General features: G+C 36.4%; 1 long non-coding RNA gene across 3 annotated transcripts; it reads left to right on the top strand.

Annotated features, from left to right (window-relative positions):
- Nucleotides 1-1,246: 1,246 nt before the first annotated feature.
- On the top strand, nt 1,247-24,100 carry LOC135087383 (uncharacterized). 3 transcript variants are annotated; one of them, XR_010260786.1, is made up of 7 exons: nt 1,247-1,340; nt 1,644-1,699; nt 21,202-21,302; nt 21,577-21,752; nt 21,858-21,981; nt 22,217-22,402; nt 23,025-24,100. It is a non-coding gene; the product is annotated as an uncharacterized LOC135087383 (long non-coding RNA). The 3 variants fall into 3 exon arrangements; XR_010260787.1 differs by lacking the exon at nt 1,247-1,340 and adding an exon at nt 1,543-1,557; XR_010260785.1 differs by lacking the exons at nt 1,247-1,340; nt 1,644-1,699 and having other exon boundaries at nt 20,544-21,302.
- Nucleotides 24,101-25,268: the final 1,168 nt, after the last annotated feature.

Genomic DNA, 25,268 nt, shown 5'->3' with positions numbered 1-25,268 from the left:
TTCTCTAAAACCAATAGTTTGGTTGGAAAAAAATATTTTCCATTTTCGTTGTATGGAATGAAATGGCTTGTTGACTATAATCCTACACTATCAGCGCGCGCCTAAAGTTGCCCGTTCACAAGTTATGTGGTTCTGAAAAATGAAAAAAAAGTTAGTAAAAGTGACTTTTTTTGGAATATCTTTAAAGATTCAACGAAAATATAAAGATTCCATACGTTAACAATTCAAATTAACCTTAAATTACTGACAAATATTTAACTCATATTTTGGAACCTTGTAACTTCTGAACGGGCAACTTTAGGCGCGCGCTGATAGTTTAGGATTATAGTCAACAAGCCATAGGCTTAGTCGAAATTGACCACTTTAAGTTTCATTCCATACAACGAAAATGGAAAATATTCTTTCCAGCCTAACTATTGATTTTAGAGAAAAACTTTTAACGACATTTATTCATCAGAATAACGTAAGTTACGTTCGATAAGTATTTTTTTCAAATAGACATTGTGAAAGAAAAAAATCAATATGTCCATAAATCGCTATTTCGATCCATAGTACGTCTTACTGATTAATTAATGTCATTATCCCCTCAAGGATCAATAAGACCGGCGGCGGCTGCGCTGTTCATTACTTACAGTCATATAGATGAACTAATTTAAACTGAACCGTGTCACCAAACACATTGACAAGGGGGCGCCACCATCATTTCAACTATATAGTTTCCAACGTGGCAAAAATTGGAACCAGCGATTCGGTATTGACGGTGGTGGCGCCCCCCTGTTACTGTCACGGGTGGGACAGTTCGTTTTAATTTATGTATATTATGTTACTTACCAGTTATTAATAATAATTACCGACAGTCGAGGTAAAAGTAAGAAAGTAATCACATTAATTTATCACTTACAAATATCTATAAATATCTTAAAAGAGAACACCGGCTCGTGTACAGCGTGTACAGCAACACATTTTGAACGTTTTGATATCTTAATATATTAATATAAATTAGTATAACCTTTAGAGCGCCATGGTCTTTTTTAAAATACAAAACGTTTAACATTTCCGTGCAATATTTCTTTGATAAAAATACTTATAGAAATGCTTTAGTTATTTTATGCGTATTTTTGCGATTGCCTAAAACCCTAAATCTTTATTTTCAAAACAGAAATATATTTTTTTACTGTTCCAGGCGAAATAGGTTGGTGACCAATAGGTTAAACACCACCAAACAAAAGTTGTCTATGGTCATAAGTTTTGTGGCCAAAAAAAGTTGAGTGAGACATTTCGCGCTCATTCACTTCCGCCTCCCTCTCGGTCGCAACTGTTTTGCATCTTGTTTCATCGCGGTAAGATAAGTGTAAATATTATTAAAATTACTATCCATAGGTTTGTCAAATAACAAAATACTATTGTACAAATCAATTTTGATGATATATCAACTTAATTGTTTCTTTTCATCGTTCCGTTAGTGTAGGCATGATTTTTGTTGAAGGGGACGCCATTGTAAAACAAATGAAATAATGTTAAACAAACAACTTTTTATGGTTTAAAACTTTTTAAAGTGTAATGATCGAAGTTTTAAGTGTATTTTAGGTTTTTCAGTGCAATAATTTGTGGTTCTTTAGTTCATTCAATGTGTATAATTGCAGTTTCACGATGCCCCGCTTCAACTACGATTCCACCACGGCCGTCTGCATCGCCACGGGTAAGTCTTATTTGTTCTTCTTTCCATTATTTTCTGTGTTTAGGTCCTTTGGTTCGTTAAAAATAAACTATGTTTGGCTTTGATGAATAGTTATGGACCGCCATTTTCTTCTTTTTATAATTGACATGGCAATGGTGTTGTAGGTAGTTCATAACTGCAAGTTTATAGGATTTCTCTATCGTTGTTTCTTTATTTTGAGTCTGTTCGTTAAGATCTAGCTTTTTCAAGTCGATAACTTTACACATTTTCTAAATATGGTTGACAAGGGCGTAGCCCCTTATTCTATTTGCCAAGTTATTTATATTACCTACACCTACCTACAATCATGGATCTATAAAAAAAGGTCCATGCCTAACAGTAAATAGTTAATAACACGTAAGAAATCTTTATATTTTGAAACATGTGAATTCCACACAAGGTACTTGAATTAATAATGTCCTAACAGGCAAGTTATCATTTCATTGTTGATGAACATAAAGTCACATTATTTGTTAAAAAAAATTATTTACATCTTACTCTGAGATGGTTTTCATTGAATAGTTATGTAAAATAATTTTACATGTAGGATTATTTACTGTTGAAATTGGTGTTACATTAGGTATTTAAAATACACAAGTAAGCATAACTTTAGTTCTTATTATAAACAAAGCATTTATTGAATCACATCTAATTTAATTAATGTTTCAGTGTAGTTAAAATAATTGATTTGCTCTGAAATCAAATCAATAATAAGAACTTGATTGAATCCTTCTCAAATATTGGTAAGTAATATCAATGCAGTTTAAATATTATTTGAAAACCTTCAGATTTGCAATAGGATTATTTGCATTTGATACTACTTATATCCTGCGCTTGTTATATTTGTATTTATTTATCAATATTTTCAATTTAGTGCGTTGAATTCTGATTTAACATTCATCTTACTAGGTATAGGTACTTTTTTTTGAACTTGTACAAGTCTGGATCTGACCATAATATCTAGCCTTTTATAAATCAAGATTAATAATTATACTAATTATAATTTACTTACTTGAATAGTGGTATTAATAACATTTAATTTTTATCTCTTGTCATAAATTAATTAAATTCAAATAGATGTGCACCAATTGAGTGTAGTTAGCTATATTCATCATGTTTGAAATTAGTCCTATACCTACTTAGATTATTAATCTAAGGTCCTATAAATTTTTTAATTATTTTTCATTTTTACAGAAACATAAATTCTAAATTTATTTTGATTCATATTATTTAGGTATGTTTGATAAGCAGAAATTAGGTACCTACTTATTGTCTCAATGGGGTTAGGTAAGCCTGCTATTTAAATTTACATTAGTTTTATTTTAGGAAATATTGTATCAATGCAATGCATTTTTTAGGTAGGATTAGCCTAATAAAATTACTTGTTGTAATATGAACTTACTGCAAAATGGTACAGTTACAGTAAAATAGGTTAATACTAATTTGTATAATCATTGATTTCCATCATTACATACCTTAACTGGTAGGCATTGGTTTTTAATACAATTTACTGTTTTCTTTAGTAATTTGGATACATTACCTACCTACTTAATAGGTAATGTTGTTGTTCAATTATAATAAAAATTTCAAACTTTTGTTTACATTAAACTTCTTATTACTATTAGCACTAGCTGCTATTAATTGTATGAGTTTGGATTTTCGGTTTAGGTAGGTCTCTATAGGTAGGTATATCTACTTTTAAATTTAATTTAATTTCTTTTATTTATTAGTAAAAAACAAACTTAATTTCAATTACCAAAACAATAAAAGTAATTAATCAGGTAGGCATTGTAAAATTTATCACTTGTTCATTGCATAACCATTTATAACTGAATATGAATTTATTGACGATTTATTTTCAGAAAATTTGTTGGCACTATAGTTTGTCATTTTGTTTTCTGTGTGTACCTCAAAATTAGCATGATTGATATTGCTTTAAGGTGATGTTCTAAGGCCTTGTCAAAATGCTTTAGATATTTTAGCGGAGAGTGTTAGAAGATAATGAAAGTATTTTTATAATACCTATTACATAACTGAGTTGAAAATTAGCATTAATTATGTGACCAATTTTTAATTATCTTCCCTGTGTCATATAAATCTATAACACTTTTTATCATTCAATTTAGATACTGAAGTTGCATTCTTTACACATTTATATTTTATGACAATAATTTTAAGAGAAGATTGACTTGAATCTTTTTAGAGTTTTCGTTATTTTTGTCTTGATAAGGTATCCGCATATTATCTGAAAATAAAGAAACCACCTGCATTTTGTATTTCGAAGCAAATTACTTTCTTTTAAATTATGTATTCGTAATGCATAATAAGCGCAACTTCATTGTCAATCAGACTATTATTAATTATTAATTTCTGGTAAAGGATTGTCCCATCAAGGCGATGCACGGTATAAAGGTAATAATGCACAGTGTGTAGCCATGTCAGCATGTGCATCCGCTTTGTCAGTTATTAAAAATCGGGCCGTGTTTGATGTTGCGGATATCAATACTATTCTTCAGTACGGTGATTTACTTTACTTGCAGTGTAAACCTCGGGACCACGTTTTTTTATTACCAGACGAATTGCCAAATGATTATCGAGTAGGGAACTTCGCAGTTAAAATTAATGCAATGGAACCCAACTGGATTGAAAACGGGCTTTTTCCAGCTTCACTGCGCGATGTTGATGTTGCAACATTGCAGTTAGTTCATATTTTGCGCGACCGTGTATTCACTCGCGAACGTAACGATACTCGGGATAGTTACTTGTTCACCGGGAACAATTATACGGTTTCTTTTTGGAAATTTGGCAACAAATTTTATTTATTTAATAGCCATGCGGTTGGCATCAATAATAAATTTAATCATCGGGACGAAACTCAAAATAAGGCGCGTTTGTTTTGTTGCCAAAATTTAGAAGATCTCGCAAAATTACTGTTCATAGGACATGCGTATACCTCGGCGCAATATTCTATACATAAATTAACTGTAGTAAATTTTGCGCTAAACTTGGATCCCGTCGTCCCACTCGAGCCACGCGACGCGAAATTAACAACGTTGAAACCTGTCGTAGTCCTTGAAAAAGTTGAGTTAGAATCAATAGACATTGCACCGGTGCAATCAACCAAACGAGGTCGGCCCAAAAAAAAGAGATCATCTAAATCTAAAGTAGATTCTTCCGCACCGAAAAAATCTAAATTAATTAATGAAAAATTAAAACCAGTTGTGGTTCTTGAAAGAGTAGATTTAACTGCGTTAAAAATTGCCCATGATGCGAAACCTTTGTCCGTCAGTACTACACATTCTGATGTCAAATTGAAATTAAAGCCAGTCGTTGTAATTGATAGAGTTGATTTAAATAGCGGTCGGGTTAGTAACGTAACGTCAGCCAAAATTCTTAGACACCGAGAGGCTGTAAAACGTTATGCTACCCAGAACCCAACTATCAATAGAGACGCGGTTAAACGTTATGCACAAAAAAATCCCTCCGTTCATAGGGACGCGGTTAAACGATTCTCTCAAAACAATCCCTCCGTTCACAGGGACGCGGTAAAACGTTACATTCAAAGTAATCCGTCGGTTAATAGGGAAGCGGTAAAACGATACTCAGAACAAAACCCGGAATTAAAACGCGAATCGTTGAAACAGTACGATACAGTAAATCGAAATTTAGAGCCCGCGTTACGTAACTCCAATATTTTGATCGGACAAAAACAAAACGATGACTTAGATTCAATTCAGACTCATTCTTTCAAAAAACTATCTTTGAATGACAGTCATAGATGTCCTCAATGTCAGGCGCGAATTTTTGTTGAGGAAAAAGGTAGAGTCAAGTGGTGTTGTGGTTCTGGAGCATATAATGTTCAAAATTTACCGCCGTTAACCGAAGAGTTCTATTCCCACCCAGCTTTCCTTCTAAGACCGCGAGCTTTCAATAATTTGTTTTCGTTTAGCGCATTAGGCGTTTCTCATGGTTTTCATCAACCAAATTCCGGTGTGTCTTTCTTAAAAATTCAGGGCCGAACTTACCATCGCGTTTTTGATTTAGCTTACACTGACACATATAATCCTATCGGTATGTACATTTACGACGAAAGGGAAAGGACAGCTGTAAGCCAAAATTTAGACATGGAGGTAGTTCGCTGCATTACTAATTTTATGCATAATGTTAGTCCGTACATAGATTGTTTTAAACGTTTAAGTCAGGAGCCTTCCGAGGAGGCACATTTGATATTTGAACCCACGTCGCGACGCTCCCATGGTAATATTTTAGGAGACATGCCAATCGGTTCGGAAATAGCCGCAATTCTGAGCACAGAACGCGAACGCTATATTCCTAAAGCTATAGTCATATGGCGCATAGGTGCTCGAAAACCGCACACTGTAGACATTTTACATCCGCTGTATGAAACTTTCCAATATCCTTTGCTGTATCCACACGGTAATCCCGGTTGGTTACCGAATAGACTCGATAACAACGGCGTAAAACTAACACAAAATAAATACGTCCGTTGTTTGTTGCTATCTGAGCCGCGGTTTTCAGAGTTGAGCAGACTTTCTGAGGAATGGATAGTAGATATGTTTTGTAGAATTTCAGAGGAACGACTTAGGTACATTTTTAACATGCAGAATCATTCCTCAGATGCTGCTCTTAGATCTGCTCCCCTTCAGGAAGTAGAAAACTCGGTAGAAATTAGTAACCAGATAGCAGCAGATGAAACCATACGGGGAGAGGGTGGTGTTGTGCCGGGACGTGTCTATCTGCCCAATACATTTACTGGAGGTCCACGGTATATGAAAACTAAATATATGGATGCGATTGCACTGGTCAATAGACTGGGCACTCCATCATACTTTTTAACGATGACATGCAATCCAAAGTGGCCCGAGATCCAACAATCTACTCCACAAGGACAAAGGCCTAATCCTTTAATTTGTGCGAGAGTTTTTAACTTGAAACTCGCACAACTTTTAAAAGACCTTAGAACTGGTGCTTGGTTTGGTAGATGTATGTATATTATGCATGTCATAGAGTTTCAAAAACGAGGACTGCCCCATGCCCACATTTGTTTTAGAATCGAAGGGGGTGGTCCCATACAAAATTTTGAAATCGATCAATTTGTAAGGGCAGATATCCCTCCTCCTTCTGAGGCAGGTGGTAGATTACGCAAGGCTGTGCTTGATCACATGATACACGGCCCATGTGGACCTCCACATAGAACAGATTTGCCATGTTGGGATACTGAAAAAATGAAATGCACAAAGTATTTCCCTAAATCTGAAACGGCTGTAACTTACTGCGATGACAAAGGTTTTGTTCATTTACGCCGTGATAGTAAAAACCAAGCCACCATTAAATTTAGAAATAGAGACATAACGGTTAGTGATTTGTGGGTCGTTCCGTACAATGCCGCTCTTCTCCTTAAGTATGACTGTCACATAAATTTATTAGCATATTCCGCACGCGCGATCGTCAAATATCTATTCAAATACATGACCAAAGGTCCTGACGAATCGCGCGTTACAGTCGTTCCTGATTCAAATAAAAATAACGAAATCGAGCAGTATGTCACCAAACGTTACCTTGGTTCTTGCGAAGCGACGTGGCGCATTTTAGAGTTTGACGTAACAGCTCGCGAACCGAACGTAAAGCAGCTCGCCGTACACCTTGAGGGCCAACAATCCATCTTTTTCAAGCCGGGAACCGAAGCAGATGCCGCGCGCCGCGCTCATTCGGACTTAATAACTTATTTTAAAAGGCCTCTCGGTGAACAGTTTGATAACATAACGTACTTAGATTTTTACGAGCGGTTTATTGTACATTCACGACGTCCCACCACAAAAAATGTAGAAATCTATGAATTAAGTAACAATAAATTTTTGACCAGACGGCAAAGGGGCGAATTAGTATCGCGTTTATTCTGGGTCGCGCCAAGCAGAGGTGAATTATTTTACTTGCGTCTACTTTTAGCGTCTCAGCCGTGTCGTAGTTACGACGATTTATATAAACTTGGTGGTCCTTTGTGCAAAACTTTCCAGGAAGCTGCGAAAGCTCTCGGGATCGCGGACGACGAAGCGGAGTATGAGATTGCTATGCAGGAAGCATCTACATTTTTGACTGGACCACGGCTGCGTAGCTTTTTCGTACTCTTAGCTGTGAACGGGGTTAGGGTCGTTTCTTTGTGGGATAAGTACAAACATTTAATTGGTCAGGATTTTTTGCAGCGTTTATCCGATGACGCAGAAAAAGCGTACAAACTTTGTCTCGTCCAAATCGACCGGTTATTGCGTAAACATGGGACATCCCTTGTCGAGCAAGGGTTACCGGACGTTATAGACGATTCGACCGAAGTAGGCCGCGAGCGCGTCGAATATAATCGCGACGAGTTAAACACGTTCGTGAGTAGCTGGCTACCAAAATTATCCCCCGACCAAAACCTCGTGTTTAGTTATATTCACACTCTCCTGAGTGACAGCGAGTTCCGAAACTCTAACAATACTGCCATTTTTATTGACGGGCCTGCCGGAACAGGTAAAACTTTGCTTTTAAATGTAATTACTGCACACGCACGCGGAAATTCAGGAATTGTCTTGTGTACGGCGAGTTCAGGTATCGCGGCGCAAAATTACGTAGGCGGCATTACGGCACATAGCATGTTTAAATTCCCCCTCAACCCCGTAGATGATCTTGGTTACTGGAGCATTACCAATGGTTCGCAGCGCGCTGAGCTTGTTCGACAAGCTGACGTTATTATTTACGACGAAGCCCCTATGGCTCACAAATATTTAATTCACCTGCTTGATAGGTCTCTCCGCGATTTGATGAAGTGTAACAGGCTTTTTGGTGGGAAAATCGTAATTTTCGCAGGAGATTTCCGTCAGATACCTCCTGTCGTAGTAAAAGCTAAAAGTAACTCTGACGTAATCAATTGTTCAGTCAAGTCCTCACCGATTTGGGAACAAATTAAAATTTTCAACTTGAGCACTTCCCAACGTAACAGAGACGACCCAGAGTATTCTGACTTTTTATTAAAACTGGGATCGAATCAATTGCCGGTTCAAACAGTAAAGGTAAATCGTTCAATTTTAAATTTAGTAGATTTAACTTCCCACCTTTCTTATGTTACAGATTTGAACGATTTAATAGATTTTGTTTTTTCACATGTTGTCATTATTGAACCGGACACGTGTGCTGGTCGAGCAATACTCACCACACACAATCAAAACGTTAGGGAAATTAATTCCATAGTATTAGATAGAGTAGAGTCGGAACCGTTACACTTTTATTCAATCGATAAAGTCCTTTCCGATAACGCGGACGATATATTTTTAGGCGCGGACGCGTTAAATAAACTGCAGCCAAAGGGTGTTCCAGAACATGATCTAACACTAAAAGTAGGATGCGTGTGCATGATAATCCGCAATCTTAGTTTTTCAGACCGACTGGTCAATGGCACAAAAGTTATCGTCGTGAAAACTACGCCGCGCATTATAACCGTTCGCAAGCCAGGCGAAACAAACGAATTTTTGATTCCGCGTATCTTGTTTAAAGCTCCAATCGAACCGGACAGCCCCATCGAAATGACGCGACGGCAATTCCCCTTAGCTCTGTGTTATGCCATGACTGTTCATAAGAGTCAGGGGCAGACTATAAATCGGGTAGGCGTAGACTTGCGGTCGGACGTGTTCAGTCATGGCCAATTGTACGTAGCGTTAGGTCGGGTCCAAGAAAAATCGGATATCAAAATTTTAGTTTCGCGCGATAAATTAGTCGACGATAAACTTTTGCTTAATAATGTAGTGTACCCGCAGCTTCTTTAGATTACTTTTTTTTATATATTTTTTTATTTTTACGCAGTTTCTCGGAAAGTGTAAATATAATTCACCTCATCAATCAATTGACAATTCTTTTGTGTAAATATATTTTAAAATCAATTAAAATCAAGCTGACACGCCTATACACGTGCATTATTTATTTATTTTTGCTTTTTTATACTCATTTCGCATGAATTCAAAATTTGGTGGTTTTTGTTTGGGCATGTTGGTTTTGTGTATATGAGTTATGCGTGTGTGGTGGTGTGAGTGGAGATAGTGAAGTATCGGGGGAATGGGCTATGTTAAATATCATCTCTACACTGTAGGGGTGGATCGGTATAGCGTCGTCACTTGGAGTATAAATCCATTTACATTGGTGTTTGATTTTAGAATAGGAGCTTTCTCGGTCAACCAAATTGAAGAAGAGATGTTATGATATCACTGAAGGGCGAACTGAAGGATAGACGTGGACGACTGTTGGGGGGACACGCCAGCCTGTGGGCTGATGTTGCTGATGCTGTGGGAAACACCGGCGGACGTCTTGGGGAAGGTAACGACATCGAAGCGAAGAGTGTGGAGTTCGACAGCCGCATAGCTGCGGGCGTGAAGTTGAGGGGGAAGAGACCGGAGAGAAGATGCAGGGGTGACGAATCAAGGTAAGGTTAATAACCGCTTGATAATGTCCCACTTGTGCCAATTGAATGCCTTAGCGTCGACGGAATGTCAGGAAGTCTAGGTACAAGTACGAGTATGCCAATATAACAAACATATGCATGGTTCCGGAGGCAATGAGCAATGGGTGTGTTGATTTTTTGTTAGTTATATGCCGTTTTAAGTGTAACTGAACGGAATTGTTCTTACCAGCATATAATGGATATCGTATAATTGTCATTTTGTAAAAGTAAGCTTCAACCAAACCAACGCGTGCAAATCACCATCGCCGACGCGATCACAGGCGAATGACAGGTCGCACGACCAGTCATTGGCTTATGATCGCGCCGGCGATGGCAATCTGCACGCGTTGGTTTGGTTGAAGCTGAAATAATGTACAGGGGTAGCCTTTTTTTTCGCATTACTTGAATAAGCAATGCACGCTGCGTCGTAGGTTACACTGAAGAACATAAATAGGTACTTTTATAGATATATAAAGTGCTTTAAACGGTTATGTGGAGAGTAGGTTTTCGAGGGAGCACATATAATATTTGAACCCATGCAATGACCGTGACGTAATGAATATGTCCGTTTGTTTCTTGCTATCTAAACCGCGGTTTTCCGATTTTTTTTATATTGTATGTAAAAAAATACAGTTGGCTTTAGGGATGGCCAAGGGGCCACTCCCGCCGCAACTTGACCTATTTTTAATACTATGTTGCATAAATTAATATCATAAATTAGTAATAAAACATTATGACAATAAAGTGATCCCCTCCATTGTCAAGATTATCTTCAGTCTGAATTGTTATTTTTATTAAATTAAAAAGAAAGATTTTGAATTTGTCATTCTCACTAAAATGTCTCTAAAATATGATCGAGTGAAGCGATGGCTGGCTCATCCGTCATGTCTGTGAACAGGCGCTGCCTTCGGGGACTGGTCAAACCAAGTTGTCCAGATTTTTACGCTTTTAATTTTGGATGGGGTGATGTTATAGCATTACTTTGCCATAGTTCCCATAGATAGTCAAAAATATTTTTGGTTACTTTAGTGTCAAAACAGTCACATTATTGGTAATTACACATTACACGATTGAAAGGGATCCTCTTCAATCTTATTGTGTTTAAGTTTTTTCAGTCTGAAGTATTACTATCATTAGAATATGAAAAAAGATGTCTTGGATTTGTCATTCTCACTAAAATGTCTCTGGGGTGGTGGCGTGGTGAGGCGGGTCGTTACATTCTCTAAAATATGATCGAGTGAAGCGATGGCTGGCTCATCCGTCATGTCTGTGAACAGGCGCTGCCTTCGGGGACTGGTCAAACCAAGTTGTCCAGATTTTTACGCTTTTAATTTTGGATGGGGTGATGTTATAGCATTACTTTGCCACAGTTCCCATAGATGGTCAAAAATATTTTTGGTTACTTTAGTGTCAAAACAGTCACATTATTGGTAATTACACATTACACGATTGAAAGGGATCCTCTTCAATCTTATTGTGTTTAAGTTTTTTCAGTCTGAATTATTACTATCATTAGAGTATGAAAAAAGATATCTTGGATTTGTCATTCTCACTAAAATGTCTCTGGGGTGGTGGCGTGGTGAGGCGGGTCGTTACATTCTCTAAAATATGATCGAGTGAAGCGATGGCTGGCTCATCCGTCATGTCTGTGAACAGGCGCTGCCTTCGGGGACTGGTCAAACCAAGTTGTCCAGATTCCTATGCTTTTAATTTTTAATAGGGTGATGTTATAATATTACTTTGCCACAGTTCCCATAGATAGTAAAAAATATTTTTGGTTACTTTAGTGTCAAAACAGTCACATTATTGGTCATAACACATTACACGATTGAAAGGGATCCTCTTCAATCTTATTGTGTTTAAGTTTTTTCAGTCTGAAGTATTACTATCATTAGAATATGAAAAAAGATGTCTTGGATTTGTCATTCTCACTAAAATGTCTCTGGGGTGGTGGCGTGGTGAGGCGGGTCGTTACATTCTCTAAAATATGATCGAGTGAAGCGATGGCTGGCTCATCCGTCATGTCTGTGAACAGGCGCTGCCTTCGGGGACTGGTCAAACCAAGTTGTCCAGATTTTTACGCTTTTAATTTTGGATGGGGTGATGTTATAGCATTACTTTGCCACAGTTCCCATAGATGGTCAAAAATATTTTTGGTTACTTTAGTGTCAAAACAGTCACATTATTGGTAATTACACATTACACGATTGAAAGGGATCCTCTTCAATCTTATTGTGTTTAAGTTTTTTCAGTCTGAATTATTACTATCATTAGAATATGAAAAAAGATATCTTGGATTTGTCATTCTCACTAAAATGTCTCTGGGGTGGTGGCGTGGTGAGGCGGGTCGTTACATTCTCTAAAATATGATCGAGTGAAGCGATGGCTGGCTCATCCGTCATGTCTGTGAACAGGCGCTGCCTTCGGGGACTGGTCAAACCAAGTTGTCCAGATTTTTACGCTTTTAATTTTGGATGGGGTGATGTTATAGTATTACTTTGCCACAGTTCCCATAGATAGTCAAAAATATTTTTGGTTACTTTAGTGTCAAAACAGTCACATTATTGGTAATAACACATTACACGATTGGAAGGGATCCTCTTCAATCTTATTGTGTTTGAGTTTTTTCAGTCTGAATTATTACTATCATTAGAGTATGAACAAAGATATCTTGGATTTGTCATTCTCACTAAAATGTCTTTGGGGTGGTGGCGTGGTGAGGCGGGTCGTTACATTCTCTAAAATATGATCGAGTGAAGCGATGGCTGGCTCATCCGTCATGTCTGTGAACAGGCGCTGCCTTCGGGGACTGGTCAAACCAAGTTGTCCAGATTTTTACGCTTTTAATTTTGGATGGGGTGATGTTATAGCATTACTTTGCCACAGTTCCCATAGATGGTCAAAAATATTTTTGGTTACTTTAGTGTCAAAACAGTCACATTATTGGTAATTACACATTACACGATTGAAAGGGATCCTCTTCAATCTTATTGTGTTTAAGTTTTTTCAGTCTGAATTATTACTATCATTAGAATATGAAAAAAGATATCTTGGATTTGTCATTCTCACTAAAATGTCTCTGGGGTGGTGGCGTGGTGAGGCGGGTCGTTACATTCTCTAAAATATGATCGAGTGAAGCGATGGCTGGCTCATCCGTCATGTCTGTGAACAGGCGCTGCCTTCGGGGACTGGTCAAACCAAGTTGTCCAGATTTTTACGCTTTTAATTTTGGATGGGGTGATGTTATAGTATTACTTTGCCACAGTTCCCATAGATAGTCAAAAATATTTTTGGTTACTTTAGTGTCAAAACAGTCACATTATTGGTAATAACACATTACACGATTGGAAGGGATCCTCTTCAATCTTATTGTGTTTGAGTTTTTTCAGTCTGAATTATTACTATCATTAGAGTATGAACAAAGATATCTTGGATTTGTCATTCTCACTAAAATGTCTTTGGGGTGGTGGCGTGGTGAGGCGGGTCGTTACATTCTCTAAAATATGATCGAGTGAAGCGATGGCTGGCTCATCCGTCATGTCTGTGAACAGGCGCTGCCTTCGGGGACTGGTCAAACCAAGTTGTCCAGATTTTTACGCTTTTAATTTTGGATGGGGTGATGTTATAGCATTACTTTGCCACAGTTCCCATAGATGGTCAAAAATATTTTTGGTTACTTTAGTGTCAAAACAGTCACATTATTGGTAATTACACATTACACGATTGAAAGGGATCCTCTTCAATCTTATTGTGTTTAAGTTTTTTCAGTCTGAATTATTACTATCATTAGAATATGAAAAAAGATATCTTGGATTTGTCATTCTCACTAAAATGTCTCTGGGGTGGTGGCGTGGTGAGGCGGGTCGTTACATTCTCTAAAATATGATCGAGTGAAGCGATGGCTGGCTCATCCGTCATGTCTGTGAACAGGCGCTGCCTTCGGGGACTGGTCAAACCAAGTTGTCCAGATTTTTACGCTTTTAATTTTGGATGGGGTGATGTTATAGTATTACTTTGCCACAGTTCCCATAGATAGTCAAAAATATTTTTGGTTACTTTAGTGTCAAAACAGTCACATTATTGGTAATAACACATTACACGATTGGAAGGGATCCTCTTCAATCTTATTGTGTTTGAGTTTTTTCAGTCTGAATTATTACTATCATTAGAATATGAAAAAAGATATCTTGGATTTGTCATTCTCACTAAAATGGCTCTGGGGTGGTGGCGTGGTGAGGCGGGTCGTTACATTCTCTAAAATATGATCGAGTGAAGCGATGGCTGGCTCATCCGTCATGTCTGTGAACAGGCGCTGCCTTCGGGGACTGGTCAAACCAAGTTGTCCAGATTCCTATGCTTTTAATTTTTAATAGGGTGATGTTATAATATTACTTTGCCACAGTTCCCATAGATAGTCAAAAATATTTTTGGTTACTTTAGTGTCAAAACAGTCACATTATTGGTAATAAAACATTACACGATTGGAAGGGATCCTCTTCAATCTTATTGTGTTTAAGTTTTTTCAGTCTGAATTATTACTATCATTAGAATATGAAAAAAGATATCTTGGATTTGTCATTCTCACTAAAATGGCTCTGGGGTGGTGGCGTGGTGAGGCGGGTCGTTACATTCTCTAAAATATGATCGAGTGAAGCGATGGCTGGCTCATCCGTCATGTCTGTGAACAGGCGCTGCCTTCGGGGACTGGTCAAACCAAGTTGTCCAGATTTTTACGCTTTTAATTTTGGATGGGGTGATGTTATAGTATTACTTTGCCACAGTTCCCATAGATAGTCAAAAATATTTTTGGTTACTTTAGTGTCAAAACAGTCACATTATTGGTAATAACACATTACACGATTGGAAGGGATCCTCTTCAATCTTATTGTGTTTGAGTTTTTTCAGTCTGAATTATTACTATCATTAGAATATGAAAAAAGATATCTTGGATTTGTCATTCTCACTAAAATGGCTCTGGGGTGGTGGCGTGGTGAGGCGGGTCGTTACATTCTCTAAAATATGATCGAGTGAAGCGATAGCTGGCTCATCCGTCATGTCTGTGAACAGGCGCTGCCTTCGGGGACTGGTCATACCAAGTTGTCCACATTTTTACGCTTTTAATTTTGAATGGGGTGATGTTATAGCATTACTTTGCCACAGTTCCCATAGATAGCCAAAAATATTTTTGGTTACTTTAGTGTCAAAACAGTCACATTATTGGTAATAAAATATTACACGATTGAAAGGGATCCTCTTCAATCTTATTGTGTTTAAGTTTTTTTCAGTCTGAATTATCACTATCATCAGAATAAAAAGAAAGATATCTTGGATTTGTCATTATCACTAAAATGTCTCTGGGGTGGTGGCATGGTTAACTAATATTAGTAATTTACCAGTATAATTTAAGTTAATGCAGTGTAATAAATAGGTTAAGGTGCGGCGAGGCTGGCGCTCGGGCCCCTATGCCGCCTTTTTTTTCAACCGACTTCAAAAAAAGGAGGAGGTTCTCAATTTGACCCGTATGTTTTTTTTTTTCTATGTTTGTTACGCGATAACTTCGCCAATTATGAACCGATTTGAACAAATCTTTTTTCGGCGTATAGGCAATACCTCAAGGGTGGTCCCATTTAAATTTAATAATAGAAAAAACAACCCCCAAGGGTGGAAAATTGGGGATGAACTTTTTTATATGCAATATCTCCGCCGATTATAAACCAATTTGAACGATTATTTTTTTGTTGAATAGGTATTATCAAAAGGGTGGTTTCATGCAAATTTAAAGAAAATATTTCACCTCCAAGGGTGGAAAATTGGGGATGAACTTTTTTATACGCAATATCTCTGCCGATTATGAACCAATTTGAACGATTATTTTTTTGTTGAATAGGTATTATTTGTGTTCACGCATTTGAATTCGGTTTTTTTTTAAAGTTATATTGATATTATTACATTTAGAAATAAACATTTCATAAACTTATTTGTTACGATTTAATAGTAATCGCGTCGGTATCCTTCCGTTTGGCCAAATTACTTTTCGCCAAATTTTGCTTCGCAAACAACTTATCGCCAATGTTTCATTTCCCAAATAAACTTTTAGCAACTGTTACTTTTCAACCGACTTCAAAAAAGGAGGAGGTTCTCAATTCGACCCGTATGTTTTTTTTTCTATGTTTGTTACGCGATAACTCCGCCAATTTATGAACCGATTTGAACATCTTTTTTCGGCGTATAGGTAATACCTCAAGGGTGGTCCCATTTAAATTTAATAATAGAAAAACAACCCCTAAGGGTGGAAAATTGGGGATGAACTTTTTTATACGCAATATCTCCGCCGATTATAAATCAATTTGAACAATTATTTTTTTGTTGAATAGGTATTATCAAAAGGGTGGTTTCATGCGAATTTGAAGAAAATATTTCACCCCCAAGGGTGGAAAATTAGGGATGAACTTTTTTATACGCAATATTTTTAATTTTTAGTTTTTTTTTGTGTTCACGCATTTGAAGTCGGTTTTATTTTTTTTTAAAGTTATTATCGCACCACCTTTGCTGAAGGTTCTTTTACAGACATCTGGAAGGTAGGTAGACTATTGGTCCTCCCGAAGGGAAACGGTAAGCCTCTCTCTGACCCGAAGGCCTATAGGCCTATTACTCTTTTGCCAATCCTGGGTAAGATCCTGGAGCGCGTCATCATCTCCTGCGCTCCCTGCTTGCACCGACATATATCTGACGCTCAGCACGGTTTTACCCGTGGCCGATCTACGGTCACGGCGCTCAAGTTCATTAACTCGATCACCGAGAACAGTACTGCGTCATACGTGCAGCTGATCTTCCTGGACATCTCCGGTGCTTTTGACAACGCGTGGTGGCCGATGATTTTGTTGAAGGTCAAACAGACCGGAGCTCCACCTAATATCTTCAGGTCATTGGTTAGTTACTTTACAGACCGGCGTGTGGGCCTCTATGTAGGGGCTCAAACGTCGTGGAAGCGCAGTACCATGGGATGTCCTAAGGGATCAATGTTGGGCCCGACACTTTGGAACCTCCTGCTCAACGACCTCCTGATGCTGCCGTGTCCTGAGTGGGTACACGTAATAGCGTACGCAGACGATGTGGCAATCGCTTGGTGTGACCCTCGACGAGGCTAGGTCCTATGTGCCGCATGCGAAATTGATTGATTTACAAGCTGCCAATGGTTTTGGCAAGACGTCATGGGGCGTGAGATACCCCGCCCTAAGTGTGCTGTACGCAGGCATTTATGTGGCCACGATGACATACGCTGCGGCCGTATGGTACCGATGCTCGTCGATTTTTGTGATGACAAAGGTGGTTGGAGGGAGTACTCAGCGACCGGCGCTCATTTTACTCACGAAGGCTTACAGGTCGTGCAGCACGGCAGCGTTACCTGTAAGTCTCTCGTGCAGGACGACTTGCGGAGGAGGGAATCCAACTGGCCCCCAGGGAGCGCCGGGAATTGAAGCGCACCATTAGAGAGGATGCCGTGGCCTTTTGGCAGGAGCGGTGGGATGCAATAATTCATTTGGTCATATTATCATTTGGCAAAATTTTACTTGTTCAAGTTTTTTTATGGCAAATTTTTGTATAGCAAATGTTTTTTGCCAAATATCCAAATAATTTGATTGATCAAATTAACACTTCATATACTTACCCACAAATCAAAGCATAAGGCACATGATCATAGTTTTCTTAAACAATAATTTTAATAATAAAATTGTATGTTTGCAAAAAGTAGGTATTGCAGAAAATAGTGGGTTAGGTTAGGTTAGAACAGTGACCATTAACGCGCGAAGGCGAGCGCAGCGTGCCGCGGTAGCGGCCGCCGAGCGCCAGAATCACCTCTTGTTAATGAATATTTCGATAAAAAGAATGAAATAAGTTGTTTGCGATGTGATAATTTGGGAAACGTTTTTGGCCAAACATTAGTAATCCAATCACGTCATATTATTAGTTACTGCACGTTATGGCTGCAGAAGATTTAAACAAGATTTTTGGCGAGAAAATCAATTTTCGCAGGACATATCCGGTTAAATATCCGTGTTGTAGTTAAAGCTAGAACTAACTCTGACATTAAACTGTTAATAATTAAAATCCTAAACACTTCTTAACGTATTTTGTTGCATGGAGTATTCAGTTTTTTTATGAATACTGGGTTTTAATCAATATTTAACGAATACATAATAGTCCAAAACCAAATGATATAAAGATTTTTTAACAATTTTACAAGAAATTGATTTTTTTTTATAACTAAAAACATTTAAAACATAACGTTGCTTTTCTTGTTATACATTTAGGACATACTTTTTTAATTCGAATCGACACTATACGAATAGTTAAAAGGAATTCATATTTTTAATCACATTTAAGTCATAAATGTTGCTACACAACAAATAATATTTTTTATTAATTAGTACCTGTCTTTGTTAATAATATTAAAATTTGCAATAACTTAATATAAAACCAAAAACTTTTTTCTCTTAATGTGTACATATTAACTATAAATTAATAATGAATATTGACTACCACCTACCTATAATGTTTTTATTGTAATTCAGTTTGTTATGTTTGTTAGCTTATTCACATATTACAGAATAGTACTTTTTAATAATTTCATTTATTTAAACAATAAGAATTTTGTTTTGAGTGCACTGTTTTTAATGTCCTACGTAGGTACATATTTTATGTTCGTCCATTTTAACCTAACAATGAAATTGTGATAAAAATGGGTCTCATTTTGAGAACTGCTGTCTGTTCCCTCGCTAAATATTATCCTAATTACCTCATGTCTTTGAAGTTAAAATTAATAATTTATCAGTTTCAACTACTCTGTTCAATATTTTCCTCCTTCTTCTCTCGTTGATGAGATAGATGTGCGACGGATCTCGAGCACTGTAGGTCGTAGGTGTTAAAACATCCTATCGCTTGTCTTGCTGAAGACAAGTGAGCATTGGATATCGACTACACCGTTTGTTTTTATTTGGGTTTTCACTTCTTTTGTACCGAATGTTTACTATATTTTCAGTTTAGAATTTTCTTATGGTATTGTTATTTTATTACCATTATTCTTTCACTTTCTTAATATTAAAGTTACTCCTTTTATTTACAAGTTTGTTGTTGCTATCATGCATGAGGTAATTTTATTGTTGAGAGGGTTTTCATAATGGACGTGACATTTTCTTTCTTTGCCAGGAATTGCTACTTGATCAATTTCATAAAATTAACAATAACTAAAAGTTGTTAAAATTTGAGTATTCTTGAAATAAATAAGTAACGTTATGTTTTAAGTGTAACTTGCTATTTTTTAGAATGTTTATTCTTGTTAATTAATATTTAAGTACTATTTAAAATTACAAATAAATAAATTTTGACTTTGTTTTTGTAACCGTTTATAACACTTTATATACCTTTAAAAGTACCTGTTTTTTTAGTGAGACCTATGATGTATTTGCAATGTTTATTTAAGAAATGCGAAAAAAGGCGACAGTTACATTATTAATTTTACAAAATGACAATTATACGACGATCCTTATTATGCTGGTGAGAACAATTTCGTTCAGTTTCGCTTATGACGGCATTAACTAACTACATTTGAACACATCCATTGCTCATTGCTTTCTGAACCACGTGTTGTTTGTTATATTGACATACTCGTACTTGTACCTGGACACCCTGATATTCCGTCGACGCTGAGGTGTTTGATTGACACCCGGGACATTATCGACCGGTTATTTTCTCTGCCCTGATTCGTTAACCCTGCATCTTCCCTCCGCTCGACCTCTTCAACTTTATGCTCGTGCTGTGTTGGCTGTCGCCTTCACACTCTTCGCTTCGTTGGCGTCACCCTCTCTGAGGCGTCTGCCTGTGTCACCCACGTGGATCAGTGACGTCCCCTGCAGGCTGGGGGTGTCGTCCTAACAGTCTTCCCCTGTCAATCAGTTCGTTCAGTCAGCGGTATCATTCTCTCTTCCTTCGTTTGGTTGGCTGAGGAGGCTCCTGTTCCGAATCAGGCGCTAATGTCATGGTGATTCCAAAGTGATTACGTTATATTCCGATATACCACTCTTACAGTAATGGGGTGATATTTTTCATATTCCATTTCACTTTGCTTTCCCATCTTCTCTTACATTACTGCACACGTAAACATTCATCATATACAATATCGGCTTACCCGGGCAAATCTATCAAATTTTGGATTCATTTCAGTAGCTGCTTTGCAATTGCTTGCTGCTTTAAAATGCTTGCGCTGCTTTGGCTTAGAATTCATTCATATTCATATTATTTATTTGCTAACTAATTGTAGCTAGAAGATTGAATTCGCCCAGTAGGGCGATCTAACTACATGAAATGGTTTTTATTTAAAATAGAAAGACCCGTGTCTTTCTATGTGTCTAGGTATGTCTTGACGCGATATTTATGAATGAGTTACATTATGTACTCACTGCTTGACGTTTAGTTATAATGGGTGGGACGCGAATGATTAAAATCAGTTTTTAATGTTATACATTTCATGTAGGTAGATGGGGAGTAGAAGGGAGAGTGCATAACAAAACTAATCTTACTAACCATTGGCTTGCCTTTAATTAATTATAAGATCAAATTAATGTTATGGTACTATCCCATGTGCCAACCTCACCTGCTCGCGCCAACAGCCGGCTGTTGGCGGCAGCGGCGTGGCTCACCGCGAGAGTGAGACGCTCCGCTGCGGTGCTCCCTGCTGTCTTACTGACGAGGCTCTGGCTTTAACTAATATTTATGGCTGTCTTTTACTAACATTGTATGTCATGTTATAGAGCTTGCAGATGGACTAACCAGGCTGGCAGTGTGTGGCAGCTAACTTGTTTATAAATGTGGAAACATCTCATTCACACAAAACACAGATGAGCCGTGCAATGCTTTGATGTGTCTCTAATTATACATCGATGTAAACTCTAACAATGCATAGCCAAATATAAATCTAATTTTAATATGTTTTATATTACAGATGACAAACGATTTATTAGTAATATCACTGTTTATATCTGGATAAGATACTCAATTAGACATCAAGATGACTGTCACTCGTTCACTCAAAAGATACTAAGAGTAAGTATTAAAAATATTAATAAAATTATTATTTAATTTATAAAAAGACTAGCTTTTGCCCACGGCTTCACCGGCGTGAAATTTTGTTTGTCATAGATCGTCATAAATTATAGCCTAAGTGTTATTCTGGGTTATAAACAATAATACTGTAAAGTTTCGTCAAAATCCGTTCAGTAGTTTTTGCGTGAAAAAGTAACAGACATCCAAATTTTCGCATTTCTAATATGTATTAGTATTTTAATCTGTACTACATATTTTACATTAATTATTTCAGGTATAGAAGCCAAAAGAGAAACTTGAGTGATGCAAAAGTTAAAATTGCTACGATGGTGCTCACCACACTACTCGCAAGTCAAGTTCCTCAAGATGAAGCATTAATAACGCAGCCCTGACAAAATAATGCAAATTTGAAGAATTCATAAACATAAAAAGAACTAACTACTAATTAAGGTAAATGCAACTTCAATCTTCAGATTTATATTTATATAAATTATACAATTATAATTGTCTTATTACATTTCATTATTAATAATATTAATATGCCATCTATTTCAGGTATAGACTAGAAGAAATAATAAAAATTAAAATGTAATATAATACTTAGCTACCTACGTTTCGCTACTTCATACTGAACTGAACCGGAGTCTGACAATGCACCACACGACCTTTTTCTGATTATGTAAGTAAAACAATTTTACAACTCAATCGCAATAATCAATAGTAAGTGTTAAGATACCATAAACATTAAGCTTGGGCATATCTTTGGAGTACTCAGCCAGTGTTCTTTTTTCTTTTCACGTACTGTCGTTAGGTCATAATAACCTCTCTACTGACAGGTGTTCACGCGCGCCTACTACCTTTGTTTAAAGGCATTTTTTTTATAAAAAATACTTTTAACAAAATTTAACCAACAGGTAAAACGCCATGAATAAAATAGAATTGATCACATCTCACAAGGAAGGAGGAGTGATATCGCCAAGAAGAAATTACTGTCTCAATGCGTAAAATATTACTCTACGAAGCAAGAAGGCTAAGAATAAAGAAAGAAAAGAAAGCAAAACATAAACGCAAGACGCAAATAGTAGTTCACGACACGACAAGTAAGTGTACCTAACATTATTACGCTAAACGACCAAGAAATATGAGATAAGTAATAGGCTAGATGACAAAATTTCAATTATTTGTCCGTCAGACAGATAATTAGAAAATATTAGACTCATAATTTTTATGTTCTTTTATAATTAAATAATAACAGTGCTACATCGAGTTGAAATGGCGCTATACGTCACGCTTGAGTAGAATTTTTACTCAAAAGTGATGTCACGCGACATTTCAACTCAATTTAATACTGTAATTATTCTTTTTTCTAATTATCTGTCTGACGGACTAAATATAATTTTAATTTCATTACCCAGTCATCATCCCTATTGTATATTATTGCAAATCCATTTCCGAGACATGTTCAATATTACTCTTATAAAATTAATTCTATGCATAATTTGAAATCTTATTTTAAACGCAAATGTCACACAATAAATGCCTGCCGCATTTTATTTAGATGTCACTTTAACTAATAATTAGGTATTATGTGATAATACTACCACGCATCCACTCACCTCTATGTTGTCATTTCTTAATTACCTATAGTCCTTTTTTGCGAATAAAATATAAGAGAATGAAATCATTAAAACGAAATAATTACAACTGTCTTTTTATTTCCAGGTTCATCAGTATCATGGAATTATCGACATTGGACTTGAAATCTCAGTTGCAGTTCCGGTATTGGATTGACGACAGCAGTCAACTATCGATGAACACTGATTTGAAGATGCTTGACGTTCTACAGAGGAAGCAAGAAAATAATAATTAGAGATATTTACAAATTAAAACATAGTAGTTATGCACTTTTATTCAAATTAATATTGTTTACTGATCAGTAATAATAACATAACCCAAGACTTGTAGCAGCCTATGCTGAACCTCATCATGGCTCTTTTGTTTTTTTTTCTTTATTTTTCATTTTCTAATATTAATTTAGTGAACATAAAATGCCAGCTACTCGGATATTTAGGTGACTTGGGACTGATTTTTTAATCGTTGAATATCTGCTAAAGAATAAACATTTTGACATATCTCATACTATTCTTCAGTTAAAAGTTATACGACGGTTGAAAAATCAGCCCATAAGTTTTTTATAAAACTGAGGTGGAATTGTGTAAAGCAATCGTTATCATTTGACAGTTACGTACGTAACATAACGTACGATTATTCTGTCAAACACTTAAACTGATTTTATCGTTCGTTATGAACTGTCAAATGATTACGATTGCTTTACACAATTCCACCTCCAGATTCTTTTTTAATATTTTCATTTATATAGGAAAATGTAACATAATTATTTAATGTCAATTTGCATTCATATTATAAATAAATATTTCACTTGAAATTATGATTACATAATATTTTGGAATTAAACATGTCTTAGCTAAGTAAAATTACTCGAATTTCACTATCATTGGAATTTAATATTTTTCGCTTATATTAAAATCGCAGCTTGATCCACTGTCATTCTAGGTAACTTAGATTTTTAAATCCGACTCTGTCAGCACTGAAGCTACATGTAGCACTTTTTTTACTTATAAGCTTATGTCTTTTTATTTAATGTACTAAATGATAGATCAATTACGAAAGTAGATTGCTCCTTTACAGAGACATAGTAATATTACAGTCAAATGTATGCTTTCAAAAGTTGTAGAAAATAATTGTTTAATCATTATAAATATACTATTTGAAGCAAATTTTTGTTTTTTCTTCATTAATTAATTAATAAACACAATGTAGGTTGAGTTATAATCACACACAGGCTTAACTGTCTCGCACACAGATTTAAATATCTAACACACAGGCTTAACTATCTCGCACACAGGCTTAATATCTTTGATATCTGTTTCCTAAACAGCTTTCATTTAGGTACATACATAAGATGATTAAATTTTAATAATATGACTAAACTAAACTGCACTCAAACTTTCATGCATAGAGAAAAGTAATACATAGGAAACTTTCATGTAACATAGCACTCCATTAACAACGGTAACTAGAGAATGCTTGGAAATAAAATCGATAGGTGGCGCATTCTAAATAGTAATCAATGATGATAGCGCTACGATGCGCCTCCTATCGGTATTATTTCTAAAGCATTCTGTAATTTCAGCACATTATCATGATAGATTACATTCATTCTTCACGACAATTAAATTAATAAACAAGTACACTAGCTATTACTTTTATTATTATGAATGCATAAGATTTTACAATAGAGTTGATTATTATAAAATAATTTGTAATTTGTTAGGAGAATCTCATAGGTACCTACTTCCGTAATATATAGCCAACAAATAACTAAGGTAGATAAGCTAATTGAATCAAGACATATTATTATGTACGACAACTGAAACCTTTCATAATTTATTGCCTTCTATACATAATATTATTGCTTAAAACGAAATAGATTTTTGAGCCAAATAAAGTTAAACTAATGACATTTGACCATTTTCAACTCGATCACCTGGCAACACTGAGAGTTACAGGATTTCAAAATTTCAGGACATGGCTGGTTTGAAGGAAATGTAGAAACAAATGAATTCGGGATTGGGTGAAGTTAGAAAAAAAGTAAAAATGGTGTTCGGCGCGGAAAATGGTCCAGATTAAGGCAAAAATGCAAAATTTTGGAAATCCAAGATGGCCGCCCAGCGTTCACCCGTTTTCCTAAAGGGACTAAATTCTCCATACAAATTGTATGCAGGGGGGCTTAGCTAACGTAGAAAAAGGCGAGGCCGAAGGCCGAGCGATAGTTCAAAGCCTGTGAGTCGCCATAGATTAATTTTTGATGCGTCAAAAAAGGACTAGAGCCCAGTGACAGACAGAAAGGCGAGGCCGAAGGCCGAGCGATGGTTCAAATCCCCA

Source organism: Ostrinia nubilalis (assembly GCF_963855985.1).
Source record: "Ostrinia nubilalis chromosome W unlocalized genomic scaffold, ilOstNubi1.1 SUPER_W_unloc_11, whole genome shotgun sequence".
In the NCBI taxonomy this organism is placed as follows: domain Eukaryota; kingdom Metazoa; phylum Arthropoda; class Insecta; order Lepidoptera; family Crambidae; genus Ostrinia; species Ostrinia nubilalis.
This window is presented reverse-complemented; position numbering and strand designations above follow the sequence as displayed.